The 15,000-nt window shown below is 42.3% G+C and overlaps 1 protein-coding gene across 1 annotated transcript in view; it reads right to left on the bottom strand.

The window, feature by feature from the left end:
- The window catches only part of LOC138865203 (mediator of RNA polymerase II transcription subunit 15-like), a 59,480-nt gene that overhangs the window by 44,167 nt on the left and 313 nt on the right, over positions 1 to 15,000 (bottom strand). Inside the window, exon 1 of the mRNA XM_070134598.1 lies at positions 14,512 to 15,000. This exon is cut by the window's right edge and continues 313 nt beyond it. The gene's annotated coding sequence lies outside the window, so the exon portion shown is untranslated. The remainder of the gene's footprint in view (positions 1 to 14,511) is intronic.

The raw sequence follows: 15,000 nt of genomic DNA on the forward strand, positions 1-15,000 counted from the left end.
CCCCCTCTCTCTCTCTTTCGTTCTCTCTCTCTTTCTTTCTTTCTCTCTCTCTCTCTCTCTCTCTCTCTCTCTCTCTCTCTCTCTCTCTCTCTCTCTCTCCCCCCTCTCTCTTTCGTTCTCTCTCCCTCCCCCCTCTCTTTCGTTCTCTCTCCCTCCCCCTCCTTCTCTCTTTTTGTGAAGGAATACGAGGTTTGGCATTATGCAAATTAGATCTCGGGGTTGAGCTCGACTGCTTCTCTTGGACGCAATGGTGCTTCGGAGGCGAGCTCACTAAAGCCTCAACTCCCTTGGTTTTAAAGCTCCCCCTCCCCTCCTCCTCCCCCCTCCCCCCTCACAGACTCCTTCCTCCACCCCACCCCCCCTACAGACTCCTTCCTCCTCCCCCCCCTCCACAGACTCCTTCCTCCACCTCCCCACAGACTCCTTCCTCCCCCCCCACAAGACTCCTTCCTCCACCCCCACAGACTCCTTCCTCCACCCCTCCACAGACTCACAGACTCCTTCCTCCCCCTCCACAGACTCCTTCCTCCAACCCCCACCCCCTCACAGACTCCTTCCTCCCCCCCCACAGACTCCTTCCTCCACCCCCCACACAGACTCCTTCCTCCACCCCCCACAGACTCCTTCCTCCACCCCCCACAGACTCCCTTCCTCCACCCCCTCACAGACTCCTTCCTCCACCAGACTCACAGACTCCTTCCTCCCCCCTCACAGACTCCTTCCTCACCCCCACCCCCCCACAGACTCCTTCCTCCACCCCCACCCCCACAGACTCCTTCCTCCACCCCCCCTCACAGACTCCTTCCTCCACAGACTCCCCCTTCCTCCCACCCCACAGACTCCTTCCTCCACCCCTCACAGACTCCTTCCTCCACCCCACCCCCACAGACTCCTTCCTCCACCCCACCCCCCCACAGACTCCTTCCTCCACCCCCTCACAGACTCCTTCCTCCACCCCACAGACTCCTTCCTCCACCCCCCACAGACTCCTTCCTCCCCCCCTCACAGACTCCTTCCTCCACCCCCACCCCCTCACAGACTCCTTCCTCCACCCCCCACAGACTCCTTCCTCCACCCCCCTCACAGACTCCTTCATCCACCTCCACAGACTCCTTCCTCCACCCCCAGACTCCTTCCTCCCCCCACCCCCACACAGACTCCTTCCTCCACCCCCCCCCCACAGACTCCTTCCTCCACCCCCCTCACAGACTCCTTCCTCCACCCCCACCCCCTCAGACTCCTTCCTCCACAGACTCAGACTCCTTCCTCCACCCCCACAGACTCCTTCCTCCCCCTCACAGACTCCTTCCTCCACCCCCACCCCCACACAGACTCCTTCCTCCACCCCCCACAGACTCCTTCCTCCACCCCCCTCACAGACTCCTTCCTCCACAGACTCACAGACTCCTTCCTCCCCCCCCCCCCACAGACTCCTTCCTCCCCCCCCCCACAGACTCCTTCCTCCCCCCCCCACAGACTCCTTCCTCCCCCTCACAGACTCCTTCCTCCACCCCCACCCCCATCCCCCACCTAGTCTCCGGCCCCTTCTCACAGAAGTGAAAAAAAAATGCTTTCTCTTATCTGTGTTCTTGTTATCATTCTTTTTTTCTTTTCTCTTTGTTTCTTGTTTATCAGTCCTTATCGCATTTCTTTACTATCTTTTTACTATCCTTTTTTTCCTCCTCCATTTCCCCCTCCTCTCCTTCCTACTCCATCTCTCCTCCCTCCTCTTCCTTTTCCCTTCTCCTCCATCTCCATCTCCCTTTTAGCTTCCCTCCTACCGCTACTCCCCCTCCTCTTCTTATTCTCCCTTCTTCCTCTTTCTCCTCCTCCTCCTCCTCCATCTCCTTCATCTCCCTTTTAACTCCTTCCCTGAGTACAATGATCTTGCCTTGACCAAGCAATTAAAAGCAGCCATGCATTCTCTGCTGACATGGGGGGGGGGGAGGTTGAGGAGGGAGGAGGGAGGGGGGATAAAGTATTGCCAAAATACCCTCCCTCCCTCCCCTCCCCCTCCTTTCCCCTCTCTCCCCCTTAACCCCCCTCCCCTACCCCCCTTGTGGTGTAGCATTGTCACCCGGGTACATTTCTGCCTCAATTTGCTTTGCTCTTTGAAAATGATATTAGAGGTGATGATGATAATGACGATGGTAGTGGTAATGGTGAGGGAAATTATGATAATAATGACACTGGTTGTGATGATTATACTATCAATGATAATAACAAGAACAAAAATAGCAAAGACAATAATGGTAATGATGATGACAATAATAACAATAAAAGTGATAATGATAATAATGATATTGGAAATAATAATAACACTAATAACAACATCAACAATAATGGTGATGATGATAATAACAATGATAATAATAATAATAGTAATAATATTGATTATAACAGGAACAATGACATAATGATGAAAGTAATAATGGTGATAATGATGCTAGGAATGACAATAATGACAACAGCAAAATCAATAACAATAGGAATAGTGATAACATTAATAATGATTACAATGATGATAATGGTAATGATAATAATGCTAACAATGATGATAATACTAATCATGATAATAATAACATTGATAATGATAATCAGATAATGATATCAATAAGGATGATGATAATAATAATTATAATAACAATGATAATAATGATTATGAAGATAGTAGTAACAATGATAATAATAATGATAGTGAGGATGAGAACAGTAATAATGATAATGACAATGGCAATATAATAATAGCAATAAAAACTGTACTACTACTACTAATGATGATAACAATGATGATGACAATCACATTAACGATGATAACGATGCTTATGATGATCATAATGGTGATAATGACAATAGTAATGATAGAACTAACAATGATAATAGTATTGATAAGAATAATGATAATAATATTAAGGATAGCAACAATAATCCTAATAATGATAATAGCAATAATGATAAAACTGCTGATGATAATGACAGCAACAACAAAAACAATAACAATAATATTGATAATAATAATAACGATAATAACAGTGCCCTATTCCCCCCCCCCCTTCCCCTCCCCCCCCACTCCCCTCTTTCTAGGAGCGAGAGTGCGAGCGTTATCACATTTCCCCCTTCTTCCTCTCCCCTTCTTTCCCCTTCCTCCTTCGCAAATTCCTTCGGCACCCTTAAAAATGCGGGTCTCCTCCTGAAAGATCTTAAGGAGGCCTAAAATATCCCTGAGTGTCTGGTTCTCCTCCTCTCGCTCTTCCTTCTTCCTCTCTCGTCTGGAAATTGCTTCCGTTTTTGGTATTTTTTTTCTTTTTGTTTTCTTGTGTTTTTTTGTGTGTCTTTGTTTTTCTTGTTTTTGTATGTGTTTGTTTGTTTGTTGTTGATTGGGTGGATGGATGATTGCTTGTCTCTTTCTTTCTTTCTTTCTTATTTCTTTCCCTTTTCTTTTTTCTTCTCTCTCTCTCTCTCTCTCTCTCTCTCTCTCTCTCTCTCTCTCTCTCTCTCTCTCTCTCTCTCTCTCTCTCTGTTCTCGTTCTCACCTCCCGGTTCCTTCTTTCCACACATCCCTCTCTCTCTCCCACCCTTCCTCCATTCTCTCCCTCACCCTCTCCCCCTCCCCTCCATTCTCTCTCTCCCTCTTTCTCTCCCCTCTTCCCTTAACCTTTCTGTCATCTGGAGTTGCTTGAACACGTTTTCACGCTAAATAGAGACAGGGGGAAGAGGGACCACTCGCTCCCCTGAACTTGTACATCATTCATGGCGTGATTACCATCTTACAAGGTGGGGGAAGAGGGGCTGGGAAGGAGGAGGAGGAGGGGGGTGGGAGGTGGGAGGAGGAAGAGGAGGAGGGGAAGAGGGGGAGGAGGAGGAGGGGGAAAGGGAGGGGGAGGGGGAGGAGGAGGAGGGAAGGAGGAGGAGGAGAGGAAGAAGGAAGAAGAGGAGGGAGAGGATGTTTCAAATAAATAAATATATAAATAAATAATAATAATAATAATAAATAAATCGCATACAAGAAATGTGAAATGATAAACGCAATATATTCTACACAAATGCACACTGTACAAACACAATGACAACAATTTTCCTTGTGCATTCATAATTCCAGATATTCCCTCGATAAGATTTAGACATTAGGCGAATGAATTCACTTGACCATAATGAACGATTACAATCATGATGGTAAGAATAACTTGATAAGCATGATAAATATAATGATGATGATGATGATGATGATAACAGTGATAATAATAACGGTAATGATAATGATAAAAGTAATGACAGTGATAATAACATCAATGATGATGATAATTATTCTAACAATGATAATAATGGAAAAAGTAATTATGATGATAATAATTATGATAATAATGATAATGATACTGATGATGATTTTGATAATGATGATAATGGTAACAGGCGATGATAAGGAGTTCAGCAAATCTTTAAAAACAGTAAAAACATGTCCCCTCCATACAACGACCCCCCCCTCCTTACAGCGACCCCCTCCATACAACAACCCCCTCCATACAACGAACCCCCTCCATACGACGAACCCCCTCCTTACAACGACCCTCCTTACAACGAACCCCTCCTTACAACGACCCCCTCCTTACAACGAACCCCTCCTTACAACGACCCCCTCCATACAACGAACCCCCTCCTTACAACGAACCCCCTCCTTACAACGACCCCCTCCTTACAACGACCCCCCTCCATACAACGACCACCCCTCCTTACAACGACCCCCCTCCATACAACGAACCCCCTCCTTACAACGAACCCCTCCTTACAACGACCCCCTCCATACAACGACCCCCTCCTTACAACGACCCCCACCATCCAACGACCGAAGGACCCATCCCGTTCTCCTCCCCCCCCACCTCCTCTCCCCCCTCAAGACGTTCCCAATCCCTCCGCGAAGATTAGCATACGAGTCGTAGCTTAAACGGAGTGAAATCGGCCGCGGAGGCTAATCTTTCCTCGGTCATTTGTTGTCTGTCAGTCGCCGGTGTCTCTCCCTCTCGCGTCTCGTTCTCTGTAGCGTGTTCTTGTACTTGTTCTTGTTTGTGTCTTGTTCTTGTTCTTCTTTTTTCTTCTTCTTCTTCTCCGGTTCATTTTTCTTCCTTCTTTTTGCTTCTTCACATTCTTTTTCTTCTTTCTTCTACTTTCTTTGCTTCTTCTTTCTATTTCTTCCCTTTTCTCCTTCTTCTTTCTTCTTCTCCTTCTTCTGCTCTTTTCTTCTGCTACTTCTTTTGCTGCTTCTGTTTCTCCTTCTTTCTTCTTCTTCTTTTTCATCCCCTTCCCTGTCTATTTCGTTCTTTTTCTTCTACTGCTACTGTTCCTTCCTTTACTATTTTTTCTATTCGTTTTTTTTCCTTTTATTCTTCCATTTTCATTTCCTTCTTTTTATTTTCCACTTTTTTTATCCACTTGACATCGGACCTTCCCCTCCCCCCCCCCAAAAAAAAAATCACATAATTCATTCCTATAAATATATTAATTAGCTCTACCAAAATATACCTGTATGATAAGCCTCTACCCTAATATACCTGTATAAGCCTTTACCTTAATATACCTGCATGATAAGCCTCTACCTTAATATACTTGCATGATGAGCCTCTACCTTAATATACCTGCATAAGCCTTTACCTTAATATACCTGCATGATGAGCCTCTACCTTGATATACCTGCACCAAGCCTTTACCTTTCATACCACCCATGATGAGCCTCTACCTTAATATACCTGCATAAGCCTTTACCTTAATATACCTGCATGATGAGCCTCTACCTTGATATACCTGCATAAGCCTTTACCTTAATATACCTGCATGATGAGCCTCTACCTTAATATACCTGCATAAGCCTTTACCTTAATATACCTGCATAAGCCTATACCTTAATATACCTGCATAAGCCTCTACCTTAATATACCTGCATGATAAGCCGCATGATATATCCGAAGCCCTACCGAAGATATATCCTTATAGGCTTCACAAAAAAAAAAAAAAAAAAAGGAAAAATTGAGGAAACTTCTTTAGTGGGAAAAGTGGGAGAAGAAAAGGGAGGAGGAGAAGGAGAATGAGGAAGAGGAGTGGGAAAAGTGGGAGAAGAAGAAAAGGGAGGAGGAGGAGAGGGAGGAGGAACAGGAACAGAAAAAAAGGAGAGGAAAAGAAAGCGGAGGAGGAAGAGAAGGAGGAGTATTAGAAAAAGGAGGAGGAAGAAGAAGACGAGGAGGGTAGGAAGAGAAGAACAAGATAAATAAGGAAATCAAAGAAGAAGAAAAGAAACATGAAGAGACGAATAAGGAGGAAGAGAAAACGAAAGAAGAAAAAGGAGAAGAAGCAGAAGCAGAAGCAAAAGAAGAAAAGGAAGCAGAAGAAGAAGAAGAAGGAGGAGAAAACGAAAGAAGAAACAGAAGCAAAAGCAAAAGAAGAAAAAGAAGCAGAAGAAGAAGAGAAGGAGGAGGAAACGAAAGATGGAATAGAAGCAGAAGCAAAAGAAGAAGAAGAAGAGAAGTAGGAAGAGAAGGAGGAGGAGGAGGAGGAGGAGGAGGAGGCGGGCTGGCACCACTCCTTGCCGCCGTACCGATAAACAGCATGAACAAGGCTTTATATAGCCCAGGGGCCGTGGGAGAAGGGAAAAGGTGCACACGCGACAACCCGACAGACGGACACGCACACACGTACACATACGTACATACAGGACTCATGGGGATAACGCACACGTACATACAGGCATATGGGGATAACACACACGTACATACAGGCTCATGAGGATAACATACACGTCCATGCACGCTCATGAGGATAACACACACGTACATATAGGCTCATGAGGATAATACACACGTACATACAGGCTCATGAGGATAACACACACGTACATACGGGAATCATAAGGATAACACACACGTACATACAGGCTCATGAGGATAACACACACGTACATACACGCTCATGAGGATAACACACACGTACATACACGCTCATGAGGATAACACACACGTACATACAGGCTCATGGTGATAATACACACGTAGGATAATAGACAGTGCACAGAAAGATAGGTAAATGTGTACATACATACATGCACAGAGCCGCATGTGCGTGTACAGGCAACCTCGTATGTAGGTTTATGTGGATATGAGTGTGTATATTTTGTGAGGAGAGAGGGAATGGGGGGGGGTCTGTGCTTGTTTATTTTATGTAGGTCATGTACATATACAAAAGCACGCACGCATTTACTACTTTTACTATATATATATACTGTGCATGGCGAACACACGTGCGCGTATGCACACACACGTACAAACACACACACACACACACACACACACACACACACACACACACATATATATATATATATATATATATATATATATATATATATATATATATATATATATATATATATATATTTATGAGAAAAAAAAAAAAAAAAAAATATATATATATATATATATATATATATATATATATATATATATATATATATATATAGAGAGAGAGAGAGAGAGAGAGAGAGAGAGAGAGAGAGAGAGAGAGAGAGAGAGAGAAGAGAGAGAGAGAGAGAGAGAGAGAGAGAGAGACAGAGACAAATATATATATAGAGAGAGACAGAGAGAGAGAAAGAGAGAGAGACGGAGAGAGAGAGAGAGAGAGAGAGACAGAGAAACAAAGAGACGAGAGAGAGAGACAGAGACAGAGAGAGAGAGAGAGAGAGAGAGAGCGATCGAAAGAGAGAGAGAGAGAGAGAGAGAGAGAGAGAGAGAGAGAGAGAGAGAGAGAGAGAGACAGAGAGAGAGAGAGAGAGAGAGAGAGAGAGAGCGAGCGAGAGAGAGAGAAATAAGAGAGAGAGGGAGCAGGGAGAGAGAGAAAGAAATAGAGAGAGAGAGAGAGAGAGAGAGAGAGAGAGAGAGAGAGAGAGAGAGAGAGAGAGAGAGAGAGAGAGAGAGAGAGAGAGAGAGAGAGAGAGAAGGTGAGAAAGAGAGAGAGAGAGAGAGAGAGAGAGATAGAGAGAGATGAGAGAGAGAGAGAGAGAGAGAGAGAGAGAGAGAGAGAGAGAGAGAGAGAGAGAGAGAGAGAGAGAGAGAGAGAGAATGAGACAGAAAGACAGACAGAAAGAGAGAGACAGAAACAGACAGACAGAAAAAGACAGACAGAGAAAGACAGACAGAAAGAGAGATAGAGATAGACAGAGACATGGACAGACATACAGACAGACAGAGAGAAGAGAGACAGGGACAGAGATACACAGAGGAAAAGAGAGAGAGAGAGAGAGAGAGAGAGAGAGAGAGAGAGAGAGAGAGAGAGAGAGAGAGAGAGAGAGAGAGAGACAGACAGAGAGAGAAAGAAAGAGAGAGAGAGACAGAGACAGACAGAGTGAGACAGAAAGAAAGAGAGAGACAGATACACAGAGAAAAAGAGTGAGAGAGAGAGAGAGCGAAAGAGGAAGGGCGAGATATCCGAGCACAAGATCAGTGACCCGCTCAAGGATGGATAAAGATACTGGCCGCTGTCCTGCGTGAAGAGGTGAGATATTTATACTTAGGGGTGAGGCCTCTCCTCTCTCTCTCTCTCTTTCTTTGCTCTTTCTATCTTTCTTTCTCTTTTTTTTCTTTCTCTATCTCTTTCTTTCTCTCTCTCTTTTCTTTCTTTCTCTATCTCTTTTCTTTTTTTTTCTCTCTCTCTTTTTTCTCTTTATTTTTCTCTCTCTCTTTTTTTGTTTTTTTTCTCTTCCTTTCTCTTTCTCTACTTTCTCTCTCCATAAACATAAGCATGGAATGATGGAAAGACTCAAGAAGAGAATAAATAAGCATCAAAGAAAAAAAGAAAGAAAAAAGAATAAACAAACCGGAAAAAGTGACATTTGAGCATCTTTTTTTGCATTTTTTTATCGTCATTTTTTTTTCTTTCCTGTTTTTCAATTTCTTGATTGGTGTTATTCCTTCTTTCTTTAATCTTTTTAGCGGATTTTTTTCCCTTGTATTATTGATTTTTGGTGATTCGGAAATCCTTCTTGTACGTATGTGTGTACTTCCGTGTGCGTATGTGTGTGTATGTGTATGTATGTTTATGTAAGAGAGAGAGAGAGAGAGACAGACAGACAGACAGACAGATAGACAGAGAAAGCGAGAGAGAGAGAGAGAGAGGCAGACAGATAGACAGAGAGAGAGAGAGAGAGAGAGAGAGAGAGAGAGAGAGAGAGAGAGAGAGAGAGAGAGAGAGAGAAAGAGAGACAGACAGACAAAGAGGTAGAGAGAGAGAGAGAGAGAGAGAGAGAGAGAGAGAGAGAGAGAGAGAGAGAGAGAGAGAGAGAGAGAGAGAGAGAGAGAGAGAGAGAGAGAGAGAGAGCTAGACAGAAAAAAAAATCGACTCATGTTAAATGGCTTCTGTCCAAGAGTTCACTTACCCCTTCCCCCCCCTCCCCCCCTTCTATCTCTCTCTCCTCTACCCTCCCCCCCTCCACCCCCCCCATCCCCTCCCACCTCAACCCCCACCCCCCCTTTAACGACTAATTTATGGCTGGAATATCGGACCCCTGGGGAGAGGGGAGGGGGGAGAGGAGGGGGTAGGGGGGATGGGATAGGGAGGGGGAGGGGAGGGGATAGGGAGGGAAGGGGAGGGGAGAGGAGAGACAGAGGGGGAAGTGAAATGAGAGAGGGGGGATGGGGAGAGGAAGTTGGAAGGGGGGGAGGGTATTGGGGAGAGGAAGGGGGGGGGAGTGGGGAAGTGTGACATGACACTCGGTTTGTGACTTCAAGGAAATATTAGACGGAAATTTTAATGAAGAAGAGAAAAAAAAGAAAGAATGATGAAAATGTAGATAAGCGTAGCGTTAAAAAAGTGACCTATAATAATATTGATTACTGAAATTAAGTAATAATAAGTAATTACAAAGTAAATAATTGATCAAATAGCTTAAATAAATAGATATAAGAACAAAGCAACAAGATGGTAATAAGGGATAACCTAAATAAAGAATAAGAAATAAGCAATCAAATGCAGTAAGTAGAAAATAAATAATAAAAAGGTAATTTTTATACCAAATATATATAAAAATATCGATATGTCAAGCAGATGTTTATGAATGAAACGAAGATAATTAAGAAGAAATATTTGATAAAATAAATAAATGAATAAATAAAAAGATAAAAAATAAAAGAAAACCGTTTTCATTTTGTCTTTACTTATTCTTTATTCTTGTGATACCAATCAATGGAATAAAAACACTCCGATGTGAAAACGCGTTTAAGAAAAGGCGTAAAAAGCAAAAGGAAAACAATATAAACTCGAAGGAAAATAAATAAGGTGATAATAAACTTTGTAAAACGGCTCACTAAATATGAATAAACGTTTTAGGCAAACTAACAAGAAGGAAAAAAAGCAACTACCGATGGTCATAAACACAAGGGCACGGACACACACACACACACATACACACACACACACAATTAAAAAAGGCAGACACGCGTACACAAGAAAAAACGCACACACACACACAAGAAAAAAACACACACACACAAGAAAAAAAACGCACACACATACACAAGAAAAAAAAACGCACACACACACACACACACACACACACACACACAAGAAAAACCGCACACCCACACGAGAAAAACCGCACACATACACAAGAAAAAACGCCCACACACACACACACACAAGAAAAAAACGCACACACACAAACAAACACACACACACAGGGAGGGAGAGAAAGGGAGTGCAAAGGGTGATCTTGAGTAAATAGCTTCTTTGAGGTCGATAGTCAGCAGACAGGGAGCAAAGAGAATGAGTTAGAATGAGGACACAGAAGAATGTCGAATGTTTTAAAAGAAAGAGAAAGGGAAAGAAAAGATAATGTTTCCCATTCTTAACATGACAGGGCGTATTGCTTAAAAGCCATAGTAACACCTTATACCCCCCCCCCTCCTCTTCCCCCTCCTCTCGTCTCCTCACCTCTCATCTCTTCCCTCATTCTATCATTGAAATACGTTCGAACCAAAAGGAAATTATTAGATAAACGAAAAAAATGTAGATAAAATGGAAAAGAAAAGACAGTACGAAAATAAAAGATAAAGAAAGACAAAATAAAAGACAAAAAAAAAAAAAAAAAAAAAAAAGCATAAATGTGACAGACAGACAGACAGATGAAAGAATTCTCTCACGTTCGCTCGCTCTCTGACTTTCTCATAATTCAAAACATCTGGACTTTATTTAATTCCATATATCATACATTTCATCTAATGTTCATTTCTTTCTTAGCTTCTGCTTTTGGTAATAAGAAATGATAGAAGAAGAAGAAGAAGAAGAAGAAGAAGAAGGAGAAGGAGAAGAAAATGATGATGAGGATGGTGGTGGTGGAGAGAGGGAGAGAAATAGTATGTGTGTGTGTGTGTGTGTGTTGGTGTGTGTGTGTGTGTGTGTGTGTGTGTGTGTGTGTGTGTGTGTGTGTGTGTGTGTGTGTGTGTGTGTGTGTGTGAGAGAGAGAGAGAGAGAGAGAGAGAGAGAGAGAGAGAGAGAGAGAGAGAGAGGAAAGAGAGAGAGAGAGAGAGAGAGAGAGAGAGAGAGAGAGAGAGAGAGAGTGAGAGAGAGAGAGAGAGAGAATACTGAAAGTATACCCACTCAAAATTCCAAAACACAGGAATGATGCAGAAAGCCTCCCTACTCCACCCCAACCCCTCCCCCTTAAAAATACAAAAAAAAAGGAAAATCAACACACACAAATAATAATAACAAATACAAAAAAATAAGATACAAATAAAAAAACAACTAAATTACAAAAGAAGACCCCCTCTCCCCCCTCCCCCCCCCTTCCGCCCCCCCCATAGACACACAAAGACCCCAAGAGAGGAAGCGAAAGAGGAGGCCCAAGACCCCAAGACCCCAAGAGGCCAAAGGACCCAGGTATTCCGAGACGAGAACCACGCCCCATGGCCACGGCGGGGCGAGATCAGCTGTTTGTCACCGCACTCCTCCACCTCCTCATGTCCGTTATTATTGTTGTTGCTTTTTTTCTTTCTCTTATTTTTGTTCTCAATTTTTTTCTCCTGTGGATGCTCCCTGTTCATTTGTCTGTTTTTTTTATTATTATTATTCTTTCTTTATCTCTCTTCTTTCTTCTTTTATCTGGGTGTTGTTTGTGTCCCTTTCTCTCCCCCCTTTTCTCAATTTCTATGTTTGTTCTAATTCTTTTATTCTATTTCTTCGTTTCCCTTCATCCTCTTTATTCGTGTTTCTCTTCACTTTTCTTGATATCTGACTGTTATTATTGTCTCTTTCCCTTCCCCCTTTTCTCCTTTTTGTATTTGTCCAAACGGCTTTCTTTTCTTCGTTTCCCTTCTTCCTCTTCATCAGTCTGTTTCTCTTATCTCCTTTCTCCAAATCTGTATTTGTTCTAAATGCTTTAATTTCTCCGCTTCCCTTCATTCCCTTTTATCTGTCTGTTCTCTTCTTTCTTTATCTCTAAGTTTCTAGAACTATCTTTTCCATCTTTTCTCCTTATTTGTCTTTCTCCTAATATATTCTATTCCCTTTTCCTTGCTCTTCCTCTTTCTTTTTTCCGGTTTTTCTTTCTACTCTCCTCTTCCTATTCTTTTATCTTCTTGTGGCTCTCATTATTGTCTCTTCCTTTATCTCCCTTTCCCCTTTATTTATCCATTCTAGTGATTTTCTATTTTCTTTTTCTCCTTTTTTTCTTATTCCCATTTGTCTTTCTCTTCTCCTCCTCCTCTTCCTTTACCTCCACGTGGCCTTCTTCCCCCCTTTCTCTTTTTTTTTTATCCTCCGTCTCTCCTTCCTACCTTCTCTTGAATTTTCTTCAAATTTTCTTCCTTTGTACTAATTATTTGATTTTTCCTCTATCTCTCTCTCTTCCTCCTTATCTCCCCCTCCTACAACGCATTCTCGTGTTTTTCCTCTGTCTTCTTTTTTCTTTTGTTTGTCTTTATCCTCTTCCTCCTCCCTCTTCTTCTATCATATCTTCATTCTTCCTCCATCTCACTTTTATTCTAATTTCCACTTATTCTTTTTCTCTGCTTCTCTTCCATCTTCCGACTCCTTTCCTTTCCATCTTATGACGTTTTCCATTCTCTCTTCTTCTACTACTTCTTCAGACATATAGAACTGATAGATAGATAGATAATATACACACACGCGCACACACACACACACACACACACACACACACACACATATATATATATATATATATATATATATATATATATATATATATATATATATATATATATATATGCTTGTCTATCTACCTGTCTATCCGTCTATCTATCTGCCTATTCATCTATTTACATCTCTCTCTCTCTCACACCCTCTCTCAACTTCTCTGCTCTCCCTCAGCCTCTCTCCTTTCTCTCTCACCCTCTCTCCTTCTCTCTCACCCTCTCTCCTTCTCTCTCACCCTCTCTCCTTCTCTCTCTCTCTCCACTCTCTCAACCTCTCTGCTCTCCCCAACCTCTCTCCTCCTCTCTCTCTCGCCCTCTCACCTTCTCTCTCACACACACCTTATCTTCTCTCTCTCACCCTCTCTCCTTCTCTCCTCCCTTTCATCTCTTTAATAATTTCTACCATATTACTTTTCTCTCTCTTCTAACATTAATATTGTCTTACACTTTTCTTGGACTGTCGGCCAATGATCCAGCGTTACGTAACTTAAGTTTGAAAGCATAGAAGATGAAGAAGAAAAGGAAAAATGATACGAATAAGGAAGAAGAGGAGGAGAGGGACAAGGAGGATGGAGAAGAGGAGGTGGAGGAGAAAGAGGAGATGGAGGAGGAAGAAGAAGTGGAAGTGGAGTAGGAGGAGGAGGAGAAGGAGAAAAAGGAGAAGGAGGAAGAGGAGCAGCAGCAGCAGCAGACGGACGGAGTAGGAGGGGATGGCTAGGGAAAAACGTTAACTGCAACTTGATATTATTCTCCTGTTTGTCTTGACGATTTTCGCTTTCCTTCTCCTTCTGTTATACATTCGGACATCTATTTTTTTCTATTCCCTTCACTTCTTCCTTTCTCCTTTTTTTAAAAATAATTCTCATCAGGGCCTTCATTTTCCTTCTCTATCCCATTCCTGTCCTTCTCTTTCCAGTTATCTAAATTTTCATATTTATACTTTAAACTTCACGAAATCCCCTTTCCTAATATTCGCTTATTTTCCTTTTATCTTGGAACACCGAAAAATGTCGAATAAGAGGAAACAGCGTGGGAAAAACGGAAATAATGCGGAAGAGAATTTTTTTTTTAAAGATGCACTACCCAAGAATCCAGTATAATGAAAAGGTGTATCTCCCAAGCCCGTAAGGTGGGAAAAAACATAAAAGATAAATATGTCGACCATTTGATCCTTATTCTACTACTTACGATCCTTAGAGCATAAGACTTCAACAAAGATCTAAGAAAAAGGGAAAACAAACATAAAACGAAATACCATTCGTTAAACAACATAAACGGCCGTTGGAGCCATTATCAACCATTTAAACCAACAACTTCCACTTACCCTTAATGACGAAGGCACCAGAAGCAGTTTCTATAAATCCTTGTGCTTATTGAACAATTTGGCTGAAGCGGAGGTGCTATAAATCCTTCACACAGTACTATGCAATCACAAAACACACAGAGTCTCCCTGATTCTATAAGTAATTTTCTTTCGGGAGGGATTTCGTTTTCCTTTTTCTCTCTCTCCTTTTCTTCCGAAGAGTCGCTTTTGCTTCACTCTCTCTCTCTTTTAAGAATTTTATTCTATCATAAAAATAAAAATAACGAAAATCACGGAAGGGAGAAATCGACACTCTCCTTTCTTCTTCTCCAATTTTATTTTATATATCTCTCTCTCTCTCCTTTTTCCTTCCCTCTTCCTTCTTTATCCAACTCTTCTTCACCCCTACTTTTTCCAACCTTTCCTCAAATTTTCCTTTCTCAAAAAATCCTTCCGCCTTCTCTGGCCTTTGAGAAGCGAGGCCCCCTGCTGCTCCTCCTTCGGGAGACT

This window comes from Penaeus vannamei, chromosome 20, assembly GCF_042767895.1.
Source record: "Penaeus vannamei isolate JL-2024 chromosome 20, ASM4276789v1, whole genome shotgun sequence".
NCBI classification, from domain to species: Eukaryota; Metazoa; Arthropoda; class Malacostraca; order Decapoda; family Penaeidae; genus Penaeus; species Penaeus vannamei.